The 21,205-nt window shown below is 42.6% G+C and overlaps 1 long non-coding RNA gene across 1 annotated transcript; it reads right to left on the bottom strand.

The window, feature by feature from the left end:
- Positions 1-15,907: 15,907 nt before the first annotated feature.
- LOC109555044 (uncharacterized) lies at positions 15,908-18,753 on the bottom strand. The gene is made up of 3 exons (XR_002180220.2): positions 18,504-18,753; positions 16,783-17,793; positions 15,908-16,219 (listed from the first exon to the last, which is right to left on the bottom strand). It is a non-coding gene; the product is annotated as an uncharacterized lncRNA (long non-coding RNA).
- Positions 18,754-21,205: the final 2,452 nt, after the last annotated feature.

The raw sequence follows: 21,205 nt of genomic DNA, 5'->3' as shown, positions 1-21,205 counted from the left end.
GTCAAGTATTAGGCATCATCCAAATTGGTACTGATTTATGGAAGGAGTTTGATGCACATAAATTAGATGAATAAACGGAGGCTGAAGAAGGGGAGGAGATTTGCCTAAGGTCACTCTGAAAGTTAGTAGCAGATATAAGACTAGAATCCTAGTATTGGCCTAGGAGAGGCTGCAACTCTCCAAATATTCTAGGATGCTAATGAAGAGTAGCAGGGACAAGAAAAAGAGATATCAAAATGACAGACTTTCAAGAGGCATCTCTCTAAATGACCTGTCATCAGATATATTTTTAAAATATGCATTTTAAAATAATATATCAACAGAGGGATGGCTTGGGAAAACTAGCTGTCTCAGCCTGACATATATCTCTGCCCATCTCAAGATTTAGGATATGGCACTGTGGGCAGAGTGAGCTCTACAGGAAAGGTACCCCTCACCTCTCTTTTCCTAATCTAGACTTCCCTTTGCTTCAGTTCTCCTCTTCCCAGGTCGTAGACCTGGCCTGTGAGGAAGACACATAAGCAGCCAGGCAGATGCTTCATCCGTGGCACTAATTCATGACACTCACTTGACAGAACTGTTGTATGTCAAGATTCAAAGTCATTCAACTTCTCCACCTGTGCAGGCACAGACTAAAATGAAGACATAGACTGCCACATAGGGGTTATTTATCAGTTTAGTTCAGTTCAGTTCAGTCTCTCAATAGTGTCTGATGCTGTGAAAGCCCATGCACTGCAGCACACCAGGCTTCCCTGTCCATCACCAACTCCTGGGACATATCCAAATCATGTCCATTGAGTCAGTAATGCCATCCAACCACCTCATCCTCTGTCATCCCCTTCTTCTCCTGGGTTCAATCTTTCCCAGCATCAGGGTCTTTTCCAATGACTCTGTTCTTCGCATCAGGTGGCCAAAAGATTGGAGTTTCAGCTTCAGCATCAGTCCTTCCAATGAATATTCAGGACTGATTACCTTTTGGATTGACTGGTTGGATCTCCTTGCAGTCCAAGGGACTCTCAACAGTCTTCTCCAACACCACAGTTCAAACACATCAATTCTTTGCTCAGCTTTCTTTATGGGCCAACTCTCACGTGCATACATGACCAGGGAAAAGCCATAGCTTTGATAGATGTACCTTTGTCAGCAAAATGTCTCTGCTTTTTAATATGCTGTCTAGGTTGGTCATAGCTTTTCTTCTAAGGAGCAAATGTCTTTTAATTTCATGGCTGCAGTCACCATCTGCAGTGATTTTGGAGCCCAAGAAAATAAAGTCTGTCACTGTGTCCATTGTTTCCCCATGTATTTTCCATGAAGTGATGGCACTGGATGCCATGATCTTAGTTTTCTGAATGTTGTGTTTTAGGTCAGCTTTTTCACTTTCCTCTTTCACATTCATCAAGAGGCTCTTTAGTTCCTTTTTGCTTTCTGCCATAATGGTGGTGACATTTTCATATCTGAGGTTATCGATATTTCTCCCAGCAATCTTTGCTGAGAGAATGCACTGCTCATAGCAAACATACTCTTCCAACAACACAAGAGACGACTCTACACATGGACATCACCAGATGGTCAATACTGAAATCAGGTTGATTATATTCTTTGCAGCTGAAGATAGAGAAGCTTTATGCTGCTGCTGTTGCTGCTAAGTCGCTTCAGTAATGTCCAACTCTGTGTGACCCCAAAGATGGCAGCCCACCAGGATCCCCCATCCCTGGGATTCTCCAAGCAAGAATACTGGAGTGGGTTGCCATTTCCTCCTCCAATGCATGAAAGTGAAAAGTGAAAGTGAAGTCGTTCAGTCGTGTCTGACTCTTCGCGACCCCATGGACTGCAGCCTACCAGGCTCCTTCATCCATGGGATTTTCCGGGCAAGAGTACTGGAGTGGGGTGCCATTGCCTTCTCCAGGAGAAGCTCTATACCATCAGCAAAAACAAGAATGGAAACTGACTGTGGCTCAGATCATGAACTTCTTATTGCCAAATTCAGACTTAAATTGAAGAAAGTAGGGAAAACAACTAGACCATTCAGCTATGACCTAAATCACTTCATGGAAAATAGATGGGAAACAGTGGCTGATTTTATTTATTTATTTATTTATTGGCTCCAAAACCACTGCAGATGGTGATTGCAGCCATGAAATTAAAAGACGCTTACTCCTTGGAAGGAAAGTTTTGACCAACCTAGAAAGTGTATTAGAAAGCAGAGACATTACTTTGCCAGCAATGGTCCATCTAGTCAAGGCTATGGTTTTTCCAGTAGTCGTATGGGTGTGAGAGTTGGACTATAAAGAAAGCTGAGCGCAGAAGAATTGATGCTTTTGAACTATGGTGTTGGAGAAGACTCTTTTGCATCCCTTGGACTGCAAGGAGATCCAACCAGTCCAACCTAAAGCAGATCAGACCTGGGTGTTCATTGGAAGGACTGATGTGGAAGATGAAACCCCAATACTTTGGCCACCTGATGCAAAGAGCTGACTCATTTGAAAAGACCCTGATGCTGGGAAAGATTGAGAGCAAGAGGAGAAGGGGATGACAGAGGATGAGATGGTTTGATGGCATCACAGAATCAATGGACATGAGTTTGGGTAAACTCCGGGAGCTGGGGCTATACAGGGAGGCCTGGTGTGCTGCAGTTCATGGGGTCCCAAATAGTCAGACATGACTGAGCGACTGAACTGAACTGAACTGAAATAAAATCCCTTATGATTATACAGTGGAAGGGACAAATATTTTCAAGGGATTAGATCTGATAGAGTGCCTGAAGAACTAGGGATGGAGGTTTGTGCCATTGTATGGGAGGCAGTGATCAAGACCATCACCAAGAAAAAGAAATACAAAAAGGCAAAATAGTTGTCTGAGCAGTCCTTAAAAATAGCTGAGCAAAGAAGAGAAACTAAGGGCAAAGAAGAAAAGGAAAAATATACCCACTTGAATGCAGAGCTCCAAAGAATAGCAAGGACAGATAAGAAAGTCTTCTTAAGTGATCAATGTGAAGAAACAGAGGAGAAGAATAGAATAGGAAAGACTAGAGATCTTTTCAGGAAACCTATAGATACCCAGGGAATATTTCACCCAAAGGTGGGCACAATAAAGGACAGAAACGATATGGACCTAACAGAAGCAGAACATATTAAATAAATTAAAACACTATTTTTCATGATAAGGTTTCTGATTGAAGGTTGAAAAATCTAACATTCAGAATGCAGGAAAACAGTCACTTGCACATCATTCATGAGGGGATGAGGAACAATAAAAATATCATGAAGAAAGATTCTTAAATATCTTATAAATGAAGACTAGGAATGAACTTAATCAGATAATTGATACAGCATTACATTCAGCTAAATATTGAAGACAAAAATAAAAGGCACTTATCTATTTTAAAAGAAATATAAAATACAACATTTGTATTAGTCAGAGTCCTCCATAGCAACAGAACTAATAAGATGTACTATGTGGTGTGTGTGTGTGTGTGTGTGTGTGTGTGTGTGTGTGTGTGTGTAAAGAGAGAGAGAGACAGAGACTGAAAAAGATTCAGAAAGAGATTGATTATAAGGAATTGGCACACAGTTACAATAGATAACAATTGAACGGGAAAGACTAGAGATCTATTCAAGAAAATTAGAGATACCAAGGGAACATTTCATGCAAAGATGGGCACAATAAAGGACAGAAATGGTAGGGGCCTAACAGAAGCAGAAGATATTAAAAAGAGGTGGCAAGAATACACAGAAAAACTATACAAAGAGAGCTTAATGACCCATATAACTATGATTGTGTGATCACTCATTTAGAGCCAGACATGGTGGAATGCGAAGTCAAGTGGACCTTAGGAAGCATCACTATGAACAAAGCTAGTGGAGGTGATAGAATTCCAGCTGAGCTATTTCAAATCCTAAAAGATGATGGTGTGAAAGTGCTGCACTCAGTATGCCAGCAAATTTGGAAAACTCAGCAGTGGCTACAGGACTGGAAAAGGTCAGTTTGATTCCCATCCCAAAGAAAGGTAATGCCAAAGAATGTTCAAACTATTGCACAATTGTACTCATCTCACATACTAGCAGAGTAATGCTCAAGATTCTCCAAGACAGGCTTGAACAGTACATGAACCGTGAACTTCCAGAAGTTCAAGATGGATTTAGAAAAGGCAGAGGAACTAGAGATTAAATTGCTAACATCTGTCAGATCATCAAAAAAGCAAGAGAGTTCCAGAAAAACATCTACTTCTGCTTTATTGACTATGCCAATGACTTTCACTGCGTGGATCACAACAAAATGTGGAAAATTCTTCAAGAGATGGGAATACCAGACCACCTTACCTGCCTCCTGAGAAATCTGTATGCAGGTCAAGAAGCAACAGTTAGACAGAAATCTGTATGCAGATCAAGAAGCAACAGACATGGAACACAGACTGGTTCAAAATTGGGAATGGAGTATGTCAAGGCTGTATATTATCACTCTGCTTATTCAACTTATAGGCAGAGTACATCATGCAAAATGCCGGGCTGGATGAAGCACAAGCTGGCATCATGATTGCTGGGAGAAATATCAAAAACCTCAGGGGTTATTTATAGTGGAGGAGAAGATGGTCCAAATATTTGCTCTGTGCTCACACTTGGGCAAGCAATTTCCCTACAAGAATCTTAATTTCCTTGCCTATAACATGAGAGTGTTGTCCTTAAATAGTAGTTCTCAAACTCAGCTCCACAAAAATCTGTATGCTTTTAGTCATTCATAATTTGGGGAACTCTTCCCTCAGGTATTCTGGTTCAGTAGGTGTGGAGTTAGCAAAGTCAATGCCCGGACAGGTGTGAAACAAGAATAAAAACAATCCATCAGGGCTTCCATAGGCCCCATGTAGGAAATCTGGGATGTAGATGTTAAAAGGTGCTCGTCCTACAATGGTAACCAGGTTTCCTCACTCTAGGGCTCTGAAAGCCTTTAACAGTCTAATGTAAGTTGTGAACTATCAATAGATGTTAACATTATGCAACATTCTCAAAAGCATTTGACCATAGAACCAACACCTACTAACAGTCCAGGCACAACAGCATTTTCCAGATCACAGTTAAGAAAATCCTAGAGTAGGTGTCTTAGCTCAGATTGTCAAAACAAAGTATCATAGAGTAGGTAGCTTAAACTACAGAAATCTATTTCTCACAAATTTGGAGGCTGTTAACTCCAAGATTAAGGCGCCAGCATACCATTGCCTTCTCCCTATGTCCTCACATGGCCTTTCCTCAGTGTGTGTGGGCAGAAAGAGATCTTTCTCTCTCTCCCTCTTCTTATAAGCCCTGTTGGATTAAGACTCCCCACCCATGACCTCTTTTAAATTTATCTCAAAAACTTCCTATCTTCAAATATAATAAAATTAGAGTTAAGTCTTGAAAAGACTAATTTGGGGCGAAGAGTGGTTACACAAGTCAGGCAACAGCACTAGAAGATATCCAAGGCCACTCCAAGTCTATATCCTAAGATTCTCAGTGAACCATTTTGTTTTGATGAATCATTGTTCACAATATGAAGGAATTTCTGGTGGGAAAATAGTATAGATAACCTCACAGAGGTGTATTTTATAAGTGTTCTTAGTGCCTCCAATGAAAGATATTGCCAAAGAACAAAGTATTACCATGATGACAAATCCTTTGGGGGTGGGGGAGGGGAGATTGTCCTTTCTATTAATACTGGAACCAAAATAAGAACCAATATTCTGAACCTGCTCAGAACACTAGTCTATATCACCTTACCACTTCTAACTCAGATGGTGAAAAGCCACGCCTTATTTATCATCATGTCAATACAAATAACCAATAAATGATCTGTAACAGGAATAAAAATAGAAAAGAGTTTTATTTGAACCAAACTGAGGGCTATAGCCTAGGGAACAACTTATCAGTAACGCTCAGAAGCTGTGCTGGAGAAGCATGGTTTTCATCACAGTTTTATATCTTTTCAGAACAAAGAACCATCAAACAGAAACATGCAGGGGTACATTCCTTCAAGATTTCAAAAGGGATTAGCATGTACAGAGTGAATTAGCAGGACCTTGGTATCTGGGAAGGAAAACTTATCTTTAAAGGAATACTAGCACAAGCATCATAAGAGAGGATAGCACTTATCCCTACCTTCAAAGTGGACATACTTTACTTCTGGATAATGAATTCTTTTCTTAATGGCTAAAGCAGATGAACACTGCATGATAAACAGGTCATAAGACAGGTTGTTCTGGTTAATATAAAGTTCAAGCTAAGTCACATATAAGTCAGAAAGACTTCCCCATAGCTCAGTTGTGAAAATTTCTTGCATCAATCACAAAGTTTTATTGATCCCAAACAGTAGTCTAAAACTGTAATCTTGCATCTGAACTTTGCACAACATTCAAGTTGTGGGCTATATGCTTATTTTCTCCCCCACTCTCCTGGAGGTAGAAAGGAGATTCCTTTTATTTTCTACTCCTCTTAGGATATGGAGAGAGAACACTGAGCTGAACTTCTAACCCCTTGCAAATCCACAGATGTTTCCTTTACACCCATTTTTGATTCTGTGCTCACCCTAGGGGATTAGAAGGGATTCATACACCTTGAGTAAGCACATTCCTTACATACTGACTTTGCGTCTATATATTAGCTCATGTCTTTTTATGAGTCCATATTCTGTTTATGGGACTCTGCTTCTAGGTATTGGCTCATATTTCCACATACAGACTGTGGTAGATTGACTGAAAAAAAAGCCACAGCAATTCCTCCTGTCCCTGGATGTGCAGCCCTTTGGTTATATGTTGAAGGCAGAGCTGAGGATTTGCTGATGGAGTTAGTGTGGGACATGGAAGAAACAGAGGCATCAAGGAGAATGCCAAGGTACTTGGCCTAAGCAATAGGAAGAAAAGAACTTTCATCTATCAAGGGGAAGAAGGCAGAGGAAGAACAGATTTGGGAGGGGGAAAAAAGCAGTCAGTGAGTAAAACCTTCATGGATACTAAATCTATTTATTTTAAAAAGTAAACTTATAAAATCCATAAAACTAAGATTCCCTTAAATGTTCTGATATATATGCAATATATTAAGTAAGAGTTCAACTAAAATCCCAACTCCAAACAGGTTAGTTAATTACATATTTTCATCTGGAACAAGAGTCACATCCTCTTTGGGTTGAGCTGTTGTGGCTATCCAGAGAGGTTGACCTGTAGCACTGTCTCTTAAAAACACATGATTTGTGAAAGAAATTGGAGTGTCATTGCCCTAAGTAAACAGTGAATTATGTACATACATGTGATGATGATATCAGAGAAAGTAACTTAATGATCTGAGTGGTAATTTGATTTTCTGGTATTGGTAATAGACTAAAAGCAAATGCCTCTGCTAATATCAGATAACCCTTGATTTTTATCTTTTCAAAGCTGATGCAGATGACCAGATGATTATTTTCTTTCAGTCTTTTAATATAGAAAATTGAGCGATTTCTTAGCATTCAACCTTCCTTACATTCCCTGGTAATGGTGCACTCTTTGAACATGCTGCTCTGGATTAGTATTTGGGGCTTTATGATTAATATTGCAGGCAATATCTGCAGCATAGGGGCCAATAATCTGTCTGAGAGATGCATGAATAAGCAGGAAAATGTGTTCACAGAACCTCATGCAAGCCAAGGAACTCAGAAGGACAAGTGAGTAGCGGGCTGGGCAGGGAGGGTGGGCACCTGGCTGACTCTTCTGCTCCAAGTTTAGCGGGCCTCATCCCCATTCTGTAAGATGCAGAGTCCTGGGTTCCTCACCTGGCTCCTGGCCCCTTCCCCTCACCCACCACCCACCTGGGGCAACCTAGGCTGTGCCCCTCATTTCTGACCCCACCTCCTTATGGCCATTAGCTCCACCCCTCCCCAACCCTCTTCCCCCACCCCCTCCAGCCCTAGCTCTGCCTCCATATTGCACCTGCACACTCAGATCAGATCAGTCGCTCAGTCGTGTCCGACTCTTTGAGACCCCATGAATCACAGCACGCCAGGCCTCCCTGTCCATCACCAACTCCCAGAGTTCACTCAGACTCACGTCCATCGAGTCAGTGATGCCATCCAGCCATCTCATTCTCTGTTGTCCCCTTCTCCTCCTGCCCCCAATCCCTCCCAGCATCAGAGTCTTTTCCAATGAGTCAACTCTTCCCATGAGGTGGCCAAAGTACTGGAGTTTCAGCTTTAGCATCATTCCTTCCAAAGAAATCCCAGGGCTGATCTCCTTCAGAATGGACTGGTTGGATCTCCTTGCAGTCCAAGGGACTCTCAAGAGTCTTCTCCAACACCACACTTCAAAAGCGACAATTCTTCGGCACTCAGCCTTCTTCACAGTCCAACTCTCACATCCATACATGACCACAGGAAAAACCATAGCCTTGACTAGACGAACCTTTATTGGCAAAGTAATGTCTCTGCTTTTGAATATGCACACTAGCAACCATCTACTCTTGAGGGCAGGGCCTGCCCTGGGCCCGCCTCCATGGAAAGAGCTTCTGGTGAGGCTTGGGAGTGTAAATTAAGATCAGAATGGTAGTGGGATTTCATGGTGTTTGGCAGTCTAAATACAAATGCTTCAGGTAAAATCATACCCACTGACCTGAAATAGGGCCAATGGGAGATGGCTTGCAGTCTTATGTGAGGCTCATTCTGTAGCATGAGAGGATAATAAAAAGGATATAAAATTCCAGCTGCAATTGGAGAAAAAGAGAAGTGATCTGATCTCTGCATCTTGATGAACCTCTTGGGTAGGAAATGAGAGATTGAAGCTTGGGGCCCTCTAGACTGAATGGCAAGAACAGAATTGCTGCCTCCTTCAGCCCATGATCTTTTTGAAATCCCAGGAAGAGAAAGGCACCCAGCCACCCTGAAGATCTACAGGCAGAACAGACTGCCAGTCTCACTCTCCTTTCCTGTGGGGGTGAAGAGGGGATTACTGACCAATAAGGCTATTTGTTTGGAAAATTTTTAAAATATTTATTTATTTGGCTGTGCTGGGTCTTACTTGTAGCATGTGGAATCTAGTTTCCCAAGCAGAGATCGAACTTGGGTACCTGCTTTGGAAGCATGGAGTCTCAGCCACTGAACCACCGGGGAAGTCCCTGCTGAAATGTTTAAACCATGGTAAGTTATAAGGCATAAAGTGAAGAGGAACTAAAAAGCCTCTTGATGAAAGTGAAAGAGGAGAGTGAAAAAGTTGGCTTGAATCTCAACATTCAGAAAACTAAGATCATGGCATCTGGTCCCATCACTTCATGGGAAACAGATGGGAAAACAGTGGAAACAATGTCAGACTTTATTTTTGGGGGTTCCCAAATCACTGCAGATAGTGATTGCAGCCATGAAATTGAAAGACGCTTACTCCGTGGAAGGAAAGTTATGACCAACCTAGATAGCATATTCAAAGGCAGAGACATTACTTTGCCAAAAAAGGTCCGTCTAGTCAAGGCTATGGCTTTTCCAGAGGTCATGTATGGACGTGAGAGTTGGACTGTGAAGAAATCTGAGCGCCGAAGAATTGTCGCTTTTGAACTGTGGTGTTGGAGAATACTCTTGAGAGTCCCTTGGACTGCAAGGAGATCCAACCAGTCCATCCTAAAAAAGATCAATCCTGGATGTTCATTGGAGGGACTGATGTTGAAGATGGAACTCCAATACTTTGGCCACCTCATGAGAAGAGCCTGATGCCGGGAAAGATTGAGGGCAGTAGGAGAAGGGGCAGCAGAGGATGAGATGGTTAGATGGCATCACCTACTCGATGGACATGGGTTTGGGTAAACTCCTGGAGCTGGTGATGGACAGGGAGGCCTGGCATGCTGGGATTCATGGGATCACAAAGAGTTGGACATGACTGAGCGACTAAACTGAACTGAAGTTATGCGTAGGACATGCAATTTCAGTTAATTGCATGTCTAATTCCAGTGAGAACTGAAAAGTGTATTGATATGTTTAAAGAATAAAAAATGCCAAAAAATTCTACCCACTTAGCTAATTTAATTCCACTATTACAAAGTCTTTATAAGACCTAGTGGTGTGGTGTAATAAAAGAGGTCTCAGGCTCAACGGACTGAGATTCTAATGCAGGCTTCAGCAGGAATTAATTGTGTACTTGCTGCTTCTAGTTTGGTCCTACTGACTTCTGAACTAATCTTCTATAAAGTCATGCTGTTCACTCTACCTTTACTTGCGCTTGGGAGTATCAGAAGATTTCTCCCCGATCTTCAAATATGCATTCATGGCCTTTATGAAGTGGCTAAAAGTATTGCTTCTCATAGGGAGGCACTAGATTACTTGCTACCTTTAGGGGATCAAGCTTCCCAGGTGGCTCGCATGGTAAAGAATCTGCCTGCAATGCAGGAGACCAGGGTTCGATCCCTGGGTTAGGAAGATCCCCTGGAGAAGGGAATGACAACCCACTCCTGTATTCTTGCCTGGAGAATTCCATGGACAGAGGAGCCTGGCGGGCTACAGTCCATGGGGTCACACAGAGTTGGACATGACTGAGTAACATTAAGGGGAATACTTCCCTAAACAAAGGGGAGAGCTTAACAAAGAGGGAACTTTTAGCATGGCCTGGAGACCCCATCCTCTTGCCACCAGCTCCTGTTCTTAAGCCATCAGACTCCAGAGCTTAAAGCTCTGCCCCGGTTCAGGTGACAATGCACATAACAGAGCTGCAGCTTTCTTGATCATGCTGGTGCTCATTGAGAGTAAGAAAAACATGAAAGTGAGGCCTTCTGAAGCAAATGAATTTTATTGGAAGAACACAAATATTTAACAAAGTACAAGAAACTTAGGCAACAAATACTTTTTAAAGACACAGAAATGAGGCTAGCTCAGGGAAACTCACCAGTATGTCTTTTTTTTTTTTTTTTGGCCATGCCATGCAGCATGCGGGATCTTAGTTCCCCTGCCAGGGATTGAAACCGCCCCCCACCCCCCATATTGGAAGCACGGAGTCTTAACCACTGGACTGCTGGGGAAGTCCAAACAGTATGTCTTTTTATATTCTGTGCAGTAAAAAGTTACTAGTGAACCTTTATAGGCTCTCACTCATTCTTGTGGGTCTAGTCCCAAACTATAACAAAAATATTATTGGCTCCACTAATAAGATGAAAAGTGTACCAAACGAAGTAGCTATGGCCAGGAAACTCAGTGACACAAAATAGAAGGCTGTGGGAAGGTCTCAGAGAAAAGAGGCCTGCTAGAGAGACCAACGAGCCTGAGACAGGGCCTTCCACCCTGTGGAATACAAATACAGCACACATGCACTTTGACATGTCCCCATGGGTACAATATTTTTAAAGATTTCTCGAGTAAGCACAAAAGCAAATATTATAAAAAATGAAAACAACCCAAAGTCCAAGCCATTCCCAAAGGCACGATACCCAAAAGTCAATTTCTGGTCAAATGACAACTCACTGATGTCACAGGGTCACTCTTCGAGGCAAAGTCCTCCGCGTGAAGTTAACGAATTCTGTAGAACTGCTGTTTTTCTATGAAATTCAAAATCCTGCAGACTAAAGGTTAACCTTACATTCCACCAATACAAACACCAAGTTTACATAGAAAAACCAAGGCAAAACCATAATACAGAAGCCGTAAATGGCACCACCCATTTCCCCAAGGAGAAACATTCTTCCCTCTCAGTTCTAAAATCTAAAAACACTTGAGGGGGGGCACTCATTTGTGATCATGGAAGGGTCTTTTTTTTTTTTATTTTTAAACCCCTTTATTGAGGTATGAGGAATGACTGCCATACAAAAAAAGTACACATTTAATGTATACAATCTAATGAGTCTGGAGATTATACATCCATAAAGCATCTCCATAATCTATACCATAAATACACCTATACACTCTGAAGTTAAATTCCACCTTCATAATTTATTATTATTACTTGGTAAAAAAAAAAAAAAAAAAAACATGATGGAATAAGATCAACCTTCAGCATTTTCAGTACACGTCAGTCCTGGGGTCTGGAGGAGATGCACAGGTGCTTGGTTCCTGACTTTGACTATATCCTATATCCTGTAGCTCAGTACTCTGACAATCTACTAGAGGAAAATCTACAACAGGCCTTTCAGCATTCTGGAAGGTACTCTGTCTGACTGATGGGGAGAAGCTGAGTAAACCAGTGAATCTTCTTAGGATTCACTGAAGTGAGCTCACTGCTGTTCTTTTCCAAAACTGATAAGAAGTAGTACAGTAGGCTTGCACATGAATAAGGAGAGGTGAAGGAAGCTCAGAAAGCCAACCCAAATCTAAACTGTGAGGTGGCCTGGCAGGCAACGCTCAGTAACCCATTTTGTGTGTGTGCTGGAGTCAGCATAGTAGACTGGGAGGGCAAATTCAAGTCCAGAGGGATGAAGAGACCATTCAAATTGTATAGGAATGCACATATTTTGCTCATTCTGTCCACTCTTTCGGAAAGAACTGCACACTAAAATTCCATAACTAAAACTCTGCAGGATCTGAGTCCTTGCCTCCTACCAAGTATTCTAGCAGGTCCTGTGCACCACAAGACACAGAAATCAGACCTCCACCAATCAGAGATCAAATCTCTGCTCCTTCAGAGTACTTGAGAAAGGGACGGTGAGAGATGAAGTTCAGCTCCACTTGCCAACCGACTGCTGACATCAGCAGAGTGATTTAAACCATCTCTAAACAAGGTTTGTAGTTTTAATTCTCATCCCCATTGATCCTATTGATCACAGAGAATCCCCACTGAGGACATATGTATGGGTTAAAAAGCAGCTAGACGATAAGAAGTCACTCACACTTTGTACTTATCCTTCAGGTGCTGTTTTCACAAGTTCCTCATGAGGAAGTTCTCTGCACAGGTCTGATTATGGCCAGGACTTTACAATTAGCACTTGGAGGGAGGATGCAGATACTCAGGGGACCTGGTATCTCACCAGAGCATATTGTAAGGGAAACTAAAATAAGGACAATTAAATTGCTCATATTGAAAAGGGATAAGGCCTTCTTTCTTGCCTTTCCTAAAAAACTTTGGAATATGTGTCAGTTCTTTGTCTGACTCTGCTGCTCGTAAGTCACCTCAGTCATGTCTGACTCCTTGCAACCCCATAGATGGCAGCCCACCAGGCTCCTTTGTCCCTGGGATTCTCCAGGCAGGAATACTGGAGTGGGTTGCCATTTCTGACTCTCTGCAATGTATGCAAATCTTTTCTATAAGTTAAATAAGCCTCTTGGTAATTTGATAAACCAAGTGTTTTCCTTCAGGGATCTGGCAGCAAAAGTAGTGACCAAGAGCGCATAAAGCTACAGGAAAAAGATGAAAAATATCTCTGGAGAAAAAAAAAAGAACTGTAAGCAATAGCAGTTCCTTCTCAGAACTCCCTTAGATTATATACTGTGTAACAGTACAGCAGGGAAAAGAGCTCCCCTTCCACAACAGCCATTTTTCACAGGTCTAGACAACAGAACAAGGAAGAGACAGCAAAGCCTTCACTTGCAGACAAAATCACAATTCTCTTGGGAAAATGGAAACCAGTCCTGATCCCATAATAAATGTCCTAGTTTATAAGAAAGCCATATTTTCTTATATCCATCAGGGTGCATTGTTATCTTCTGTCTCTCAGCTATGCTAGCCTAAAGGACGGGCACAAGAATGGAGGAAGGAGACAGGAGAAAGAGCCCTGAACCCACAATGTCCACCACAATCATCACACCAAAGACATTTGTCCTCCCCACTGTCAGTCTTTCCTTATACTCTCAGAGCCTCCTCCTCAAAGCCCTGCTGGGCCCAAATTTCCCTAATCAAGAGCAAGCAAAAGCCTGAAATAGGGAAACCATTGGACCTTTTCCCTCCCCAAATTGAGCTCCCCTTTCATCTCCACCACTCCAGTAGCACACCATCACAAACAATGCATAACTGTCCCTCCACTGTTGTAACAACAACACCTTATTCTTTGAGAGCGCATAGAAGGTCCCCTTGAGGCAGTGTCACCCCCACAAACAGGAAGGACCAAATGGAAGAGGAGCCACCATCAAGCAGAAAGGATTTCTAGCAGATACACGGGGCTGGAGGAGAGGGGGGAGACAGCTACAGCCTGGGTGTGTAGCCCTCTTCAGCAAGAGGAATACAAGGGCTTGATCCTCCAGCTGGAGTACCTGACTCAGGAGGTTCCTGCACATCCAGGTTCATTGGCCAATATACGCCTTCTTTAGGACTTTACTAAGGCACCTGGGATGTGTGAGTGTTGAAGGAAGAGTGAAGCACCAGCAACAGCAACTCAGTTTCATTTGCCTCTTTACAGCCACAGGCAGTCTCAATAGAAGAGTTGAGTGAGACCACTCAACCAAGTGTAGTCAACATCAGTGGGCACCTCCCAGGAGACTCCCTCAGATTACTGCTCTAGGCCACAGTATAGGAAGGGGAAAGGCCACATTTCTTGAGTCGCTTTTCACAGCCTAAGGCAGTACACAGACTGAAGCAGGAACACAAGAACATCTCTAATAGTGAAGTCCAAAATTCTGGGGAATGCTGTAGCATAGGGTAAAGCCTTCATCATGAAAGTCTCACCTTTGTCAGAAAGTAATCCACTCTCATGTCACACTCAGTGATGTGCACTATATTTTCAGTACCCTTGCTACAATGATCCCAGACAATACCAGGGATTGAGAAATAGGTAGGAGACACTTTTGACCACAGAAAGTCCAATACACCTTTCACATTGAGGGCCTATGTCCTCCTGTCCAGCTTTCTCCTTGTGCTCTGAGAACAGCTCTATAGAGGCTCACTCTTCCCAGCCCCTTCCCCACCTCTAGGCTTTAGGCACCCCAACGAAGGTCCACACATAGTTAGTCATTCCATCTTTCCTGATCAGGGAAGTCCTTCCCGCTTTGACCCTTTAATCTCTACAGTACTTCTCCTGAAAAGAACCGACAATCAAAAGTGGCCTGAGAACCACTCATGAAACTCATTTAGTTCAAGATTAAATTGGTACAGCTACTATGGAAAACAGTATGAAAGTGCCTCAAAAAATTAAAAACAGAACTATCATCTAGTCCAGCAATCCCACTTGTGGTATGTATCCAACGGAATACTTTGCACCAAGAATTTATAGAACATTAACATTCCCACAAATGAGTAGACATTCATTGAAGTATAGTCTCATGAGCCTAAGTGACATGGCTGGCCTAGGAATGAATTTCTGGGAAAGAACCAGCAAGCCAGATTCCATCTCAAATTCAGTGGAGGATTACCTTCGCTTTCCATGAGAGCCCTGATGTGTGAAACTGTCACCAATTGGAGAGTCATCTTTTTTGAATCCTCAACCTTGTGACTTATTTTTAAGTGCCAATACATAGCAGATTTACCTATTAAACCATTCATTTAGGTTTTCTTGACCCCTGCCTCTAAAGAAGTCAGCCAAGATGACTATGATGGGCAGTGGGAATAAGTGTGTATGGAAGGGGAAGAAGGCATCACGGTTATTCTTAAGTTTCACAATTGTTTTGACTAGGAAATAAGCCAGCTTTGATCATCATCATGTCACTTGGTGAAAGAATATGGGCTCAGGATAGGTTTTTCTAAGTATCTCAGGCCTCAGGTTTTCACTGGGTAGGAAATTATCATGACCCCCTCTTTCACAGCTTTAAAGTAATTTCACCAATTACAGGGATAAACAAAAAGTCTTTAAAATGTCAACATGCCCTCTAAAGACTATACTCACACTTTAGTTTCCAATCACAAAGAAATGTGGATTTTATTTTAACCTTTGGTGAATGAAATTCAGGTTCTATGATGCCACCTTATGGATAAAACCTGTGCTAATAAAGCAACAGAGGAGCCCGAGGTTTCTATGAACCTAGAGGTTAGAAGTGTCTTTGAATGCATCTTATAAGAGTTCATATTTCTATTTAGTGCTTTCCCCCCACCCCAATTGTGAAAACTCTTCCACAGATTTTCAACAAATTAACCACTGCCCAGAAAAGAAGTAACTTGATACAGACAATGAAAGGGAGGGGACCTTTTCTGCACTGCCAGTTAACAAGCACCCTCTTGGTGCCTGAACTTGGTGCTGAGCCATATCAGCTTTGGCATAAGGCATCATAGATGGCCAGAAAAGAAAGTGGCTCAGAGCAAGGCAAGGTGTGAGTTGCTGGGCTGCCTCTTGGCATCATAGCAGGATTAAAGAGGCTGGTTTTCAAAGAGAAGTCCAGTGATATCTGAGGAAATTTGCTGGCCCTGTGAAAGGAAACAAACGTTTGGTTGAAATGGGGTCTGGACAGGTAGGGAGATGAGCTAAATGAAGCCACAATGTTCTGTTCCCATATATGGGTTCTGGAAATGGTGTACTAATTCCTTCAGTACCTCTTGTGTGGTAAGCACTCAAGAAAAACCATAGAATAGACATCCCTGAGTGCTGGGGTCCAGCCCCGGTTGGATCTAGGGATTCCCTCAGGAGGACGGCATTGGCGAAAGGATAGATAAAAGGAGAAAGAGACAGAGGCTTGACCTGACTGGTTTACATGGGAAACTAATAAGGTTCATGACACCGAACTTGCTCTGACCACAGAGGCCGCAGGCGCCCTCTCGAATAGCTGAAGGTGCCCCACCTTAGGCACCTTCTCTGGGTCTTAGAAGCCCAGGCAGGTAAGTGGTCTCAGAGAGCCCCCACGCTCTGATCAGTCACCCTGAAGGAAGAACAGAGAAGAAAAGTAGAGAAAAGGAAACAAGAAAGAACGACACGGGGAGACCAAGCCTGATGAGCAAGGCCCATACTTTATTTTCCAAAGTAGTTTTTATACCTTAAGTTGTGCATAGAGGATAATGGTGGGGGGCGGAGGTAGAATCATGCAAGGTCAGCAGTCCTTGATCCTTATCGAAGCCAGGCTTTCTTTCTGCAAACTTATCATATACAAAAGCTTTAGGTGATTTACATCATCTTCTGGCCAGGAGGCCTGTTAACATTTTATGACCCTTTCTTCAGAAAACTTATTTTTCTCTAAAGGTGACTATTCTAAAGTCAGGCACCACCCTCCGAAAGCATTAGATAAAGTTGCATTCCTATAGGGAAAAAGTATGGTGGGCTATAACAAGAAAAGAATTAACTCAAGGGTCCAAGGTTACAAACCTTAAAGCTACTACTTACATTTCTATACACCAACTATATTAATCAATACACTCCCAGGGACACAGTAGGTAAGGGATATGGAAACTTGGCAGCAAGCATTAGCTCAACAAAGAAATCCTCTACTAGTTCTATTCTAACAATTTTAACTCTCTGAGGAGCTCTGCATTAGAATATCGTAAGCTTCCTGTGCCTCTCTGGTTGGGAGGCTGTGAACAATCACATGCATAGCTGCAGAAGTCCGAACAAACCTGTCAGGCAAGCTAGAAAGTCATCAGAGGGGTTTGAATGGAAACACTCCTATTATGCCCAGGAGACTTATTAACTAGAGCTCTAAGTTGATTTTCTTCAGAGAAAGGTGGTCGGGGATAGCCCCCCGTTAATGTCAGAAGAGTTGGTGAAAGTCGTGAAATAGTAAAACGAACAGATTCTGGTTTTGGGGTAGATGCTCAGGCAGGTCTGGGGGAGTGGGCCCTCGAGTCCTGACTGGCCTTTGCATATCAGGCCTCTCCGCATGACCTTTGTCATGGGTGGGAACTCCCGTTCTGGCTCCCGGCACCTGAGAGCAAGGTGTGATTCCCATTTTGCAAATGTGGAAATTGAGGCTCAAAGATGACAGTAAGAAAGAGTCATACTCAGATACTAAAATTTATTTTTAATGAAACACGATGTATTGTCTCAGCAACATCTGCAAAGCAAAAAAAAAAAAAAAGACGAACTGTGGAAGGGTAAATATTTAATGAAGTATTGACCAGCATATTATTTGAATAATATGGAGACTACACCTCCAGGACCCCTGCAAAGTAAATGCCCACCCACTTATAGAGGGGACAGACTGGCAGACTATCATTCTCTGCCACTAACTTGGTGTACAGGCCTCATCTTGCTCCGCTTTCCTAAATAGAGCTGGCTTTAAATTACATTCAAATCCTTGTTCCCCTACCTGAAAAAAACAAAACAAAACAAAACCCAAAAAAAACAGCACTCCACAGTCTCTGGATTCCTGAAGTTTGTTTTTCACAGTCCCATCCAGTCCAGCTTGCTTCTGTCTGGTATTACAAGTGATTTCCAAAAGGATAAAAAGACAGATCAGAACTCTGATGTGAAAATGGCAATATCAGGCTTTTGGGAAATGTGACCTTCTAATAAATTCAGTGTCTGTAATAATGGCACTCACGGTGGACTGGAAAAAGATGCCACTGACTAATTAAAGATATCCATTATAAACATAGTGTCTGAGCAGCGCTCAGGGAGTGATCCTGACATTGTTGGAAGTTCCTACTTTAGAGACTCAGGGAAGACATTTAAACACCATGTTAAATAATCTTACAGCTGATGGAATGGGTGCTACCCTCCTCCCAGCATTTGTGGCCCCACATAACATAAGGTTGCACTTACTCATCTGGCAGGTCTGGACAGCTAATTCCGGGTCCCCTCTCTTCTCATTACAGTCCCATAGGCTGGCCAGTACTAGATTTTTCCACCACAGGTCCTGGAGGAAACAGTGGTTATACAGATCTACAAGGAGACTTGCTTACAGATCGACAGCCTAAGACAGTTGCAGGAAAATTAGGTAACTTGGAAGCCCATAACATGAGTGGATGGGGCAAACTTCCTTTTTCCCTTTGAAGGAAAGTTACATGGCTCAAAATAGCCTGGAGTTAAAACTCTCCTCCAGGTCCTCCCCACCATTCTATGCAAAACAAAGAACTCTCTCACCCGAAGGAAAAAATGGACATTAAGGTTTATTACGCCCAGCTCCCAGCTGGTCCAGCCTCTGGTCTATCTCCAAAATTCCTTGCCCAAGCCATTTAAGAGATAACTACTCCGAACAACCTTGGAGAAGAACAAGCCCCCTTAAGACAGTAACTTTCCACATACATGCCTATATATACTTACTATTTTCTTGGAAAAGCGCAGCAGCTCGCTAATGTGACTGCTGCCCCTTCTTGCCTCATTAAAGGTGATCTGTTCCTGTAAAGTGCCAGTCTCATTCTTTTTCTGAACCTCGCCTTCTCTAACTCCCTTACGTTACATTTTTGGTGCTGAAACCTGGGAGGTTGAGGTTCCTTCTCTTCTCCACAGCCAGCTCTTCAGGGTGTGGAAGCCTGCCAAGCTCACTTTCCAGCCCAGGCTTTCAAGACCTCCTCAAGAGGAAGTCCTGTGCCTTTGTGAGTGGTAAAAGTCCTGTGTAAGGGCTTTATGGGTTTTCCATGTAACCCGAAAAATATTGGCCTTTCTCTCTCTCTTCCTCTTTTCTCTCAGTTCCATTCAGTTCAGTTCAGTTGCTCATTCGTGTCCGACTCTTTGCGACCCCATGAATCACAGCAAGCCAGGCCTCCCTGTACATCACCAACTCCCAGAGTTCACTCAGACTCACGTCCATCGAGTCAGTGATGCCATCCAGCCATCTCATTCTCTGTTGTCCCCTTCTCCTCCTGCCCCCAATCCCTCCCAGCATCAGAGTCTTTTCCAATGAGTCAACTCTTCCCATGAGGTGGCCAAAGTACTGGAGTTTCAGCTTTAGCATCATTCCTTCCAAAGAAATCCCAGGGCTGATCTCCTTCAGAATGGACTGGTTGGATCTCCTTGCAGTCCAAGGGACTCTCAAGAGTCTTCTCCAACACCACACTTCAAAAGCGACAATTCTTCGGCACTCAGCCTTCTTCACAGTCCAACTCTCACATCCATACATGACCACAGGAAAAACCATACCCTTGACTAGGTGGACCTTTGTTGACAAAGTAATGTCTCTGCTTTTGAAGATGCTATCTAGGTTGGTCATAGCTTTCCTTCCAAGGAGTAAGCGTCTTTTAATTTCATGGCTGCAGTCACCATCTGCAGTGATTTTGGAGCCCCCCAAAATAAAGTCTGACACTGTTTCCACTGTTTCCCATCTATTTCCCATGAAGTGATGGGACCAGATGCCATGATCTTCGTTTCCTGAATGTTGAGTTTTAAGCCAACTTTTTCACTCTCCACTTTCACTTTCATCAAGAGGCTTTTTAGTTCCTCTTCACTTTCTGCCATAAGGGTGGTGTCATCTGCATATCTGAGGTGATTGATATTTCTCCCAGCAATCTTGATTCCAGCTTGTGTTTCTTCCAGTCCTGCATTTCTCATGATGTACTCTGCATATAAGTTAAATAAGCAGGGTGACAATATACAGCCTTGACGTACTCCTTTTCCTATTTGGAATCAGTCTGTTGTTCCATGTCCAGTTCTAACTGTTGTTTCCTGACCTGCATACAGATTTCTCAAGAGTCAGGTCAGGTAGTCTGGTATTCCCATCTCTTTCAGAATTTTCCAGTTTATTATGATACACACAGTCAAAGGCTTTGGCATGTCAATAAAGCAGAAATAGATGTTTTTCTGGAACTCTCTTGCTTTTTCCATGATCCAGTGGATGTTGGCAATTTGATCTCTGGTTCCTCTGCCTTTTCTAAAACCAGCTTGAACATCAGGAAGTTCACAGTTCACGTATTGCTGAAGCCTGGCTTGGAGAATTTTGAGCATTACTTTACTAGCATGTGAGATGAGTGCAATTGTGTGGTAGTTTGAGCATTCTTTGGCATTGCCTTTATTTGGGATTGGAATGAAAACTGACCATTTCCAGTCCTGTGGCCACTGCTGAGTTTTCCAAATTTGCTGGCATATTGAGTGCAGCGCTTTCACAGCATCATCTTTCAGGATTTGAAATAGTGCAACTGGAATTCCATCACCTCCACTAGCTTTGTTCCTAGTGATGCTTTCTAAAGCCCACTTGACTTCACATTCCAGGATGTCTGGCTCTAGATGAGTGATCACACCATTGTGATTATCTGGGTCATGAAGATCTTTTTTGTACAGTTCATCTGTGTTTTCTTGCCACTTCTTCTTAATATCTTCTGCTTCTGTTAGGTCCATACCATTTCTGTCCTTTATCGAGCCAATCTTTGAATGAAATGTTCCCTTGGTATCTCTAATTTTCTTGAAGAGATCTTTAGTCTTTCCCATTCTGTTGTTTTCCTCTATTTCTTTGCATTGATCGCTGAGGAAGGCTTTCTTATCTCTTCTTGCTATTCTTTGGAACTCTGCATTCAGATGCATATATCTTTCCT

The sequence above is a fragment of the Bos indicus genome, unplaced genomic scaffold (genome assembly GCF_029378745.1).
Source record: "Bos indicus isolate NIAB-ARS_2022 breed Sahiwal x Tharparkar unplaced genomic scaffold, NIAB-ARS_B.indTharparkar_mat_pri_1.0 scaffold_68, whole genome shotgun sequence".
In the NCBI taxonomy this organism is placed as follows: Eukaryota; Metazoa; Chordata; class Mammalia; order Artiodactyla; family Bovidae; genus Bos; species Bos indicus.
The sequence above is the reverse complement of the archived record's forward strand: the minus strand, read 5'-3'. Positions and strand labels throughout refer to the sequence as shown.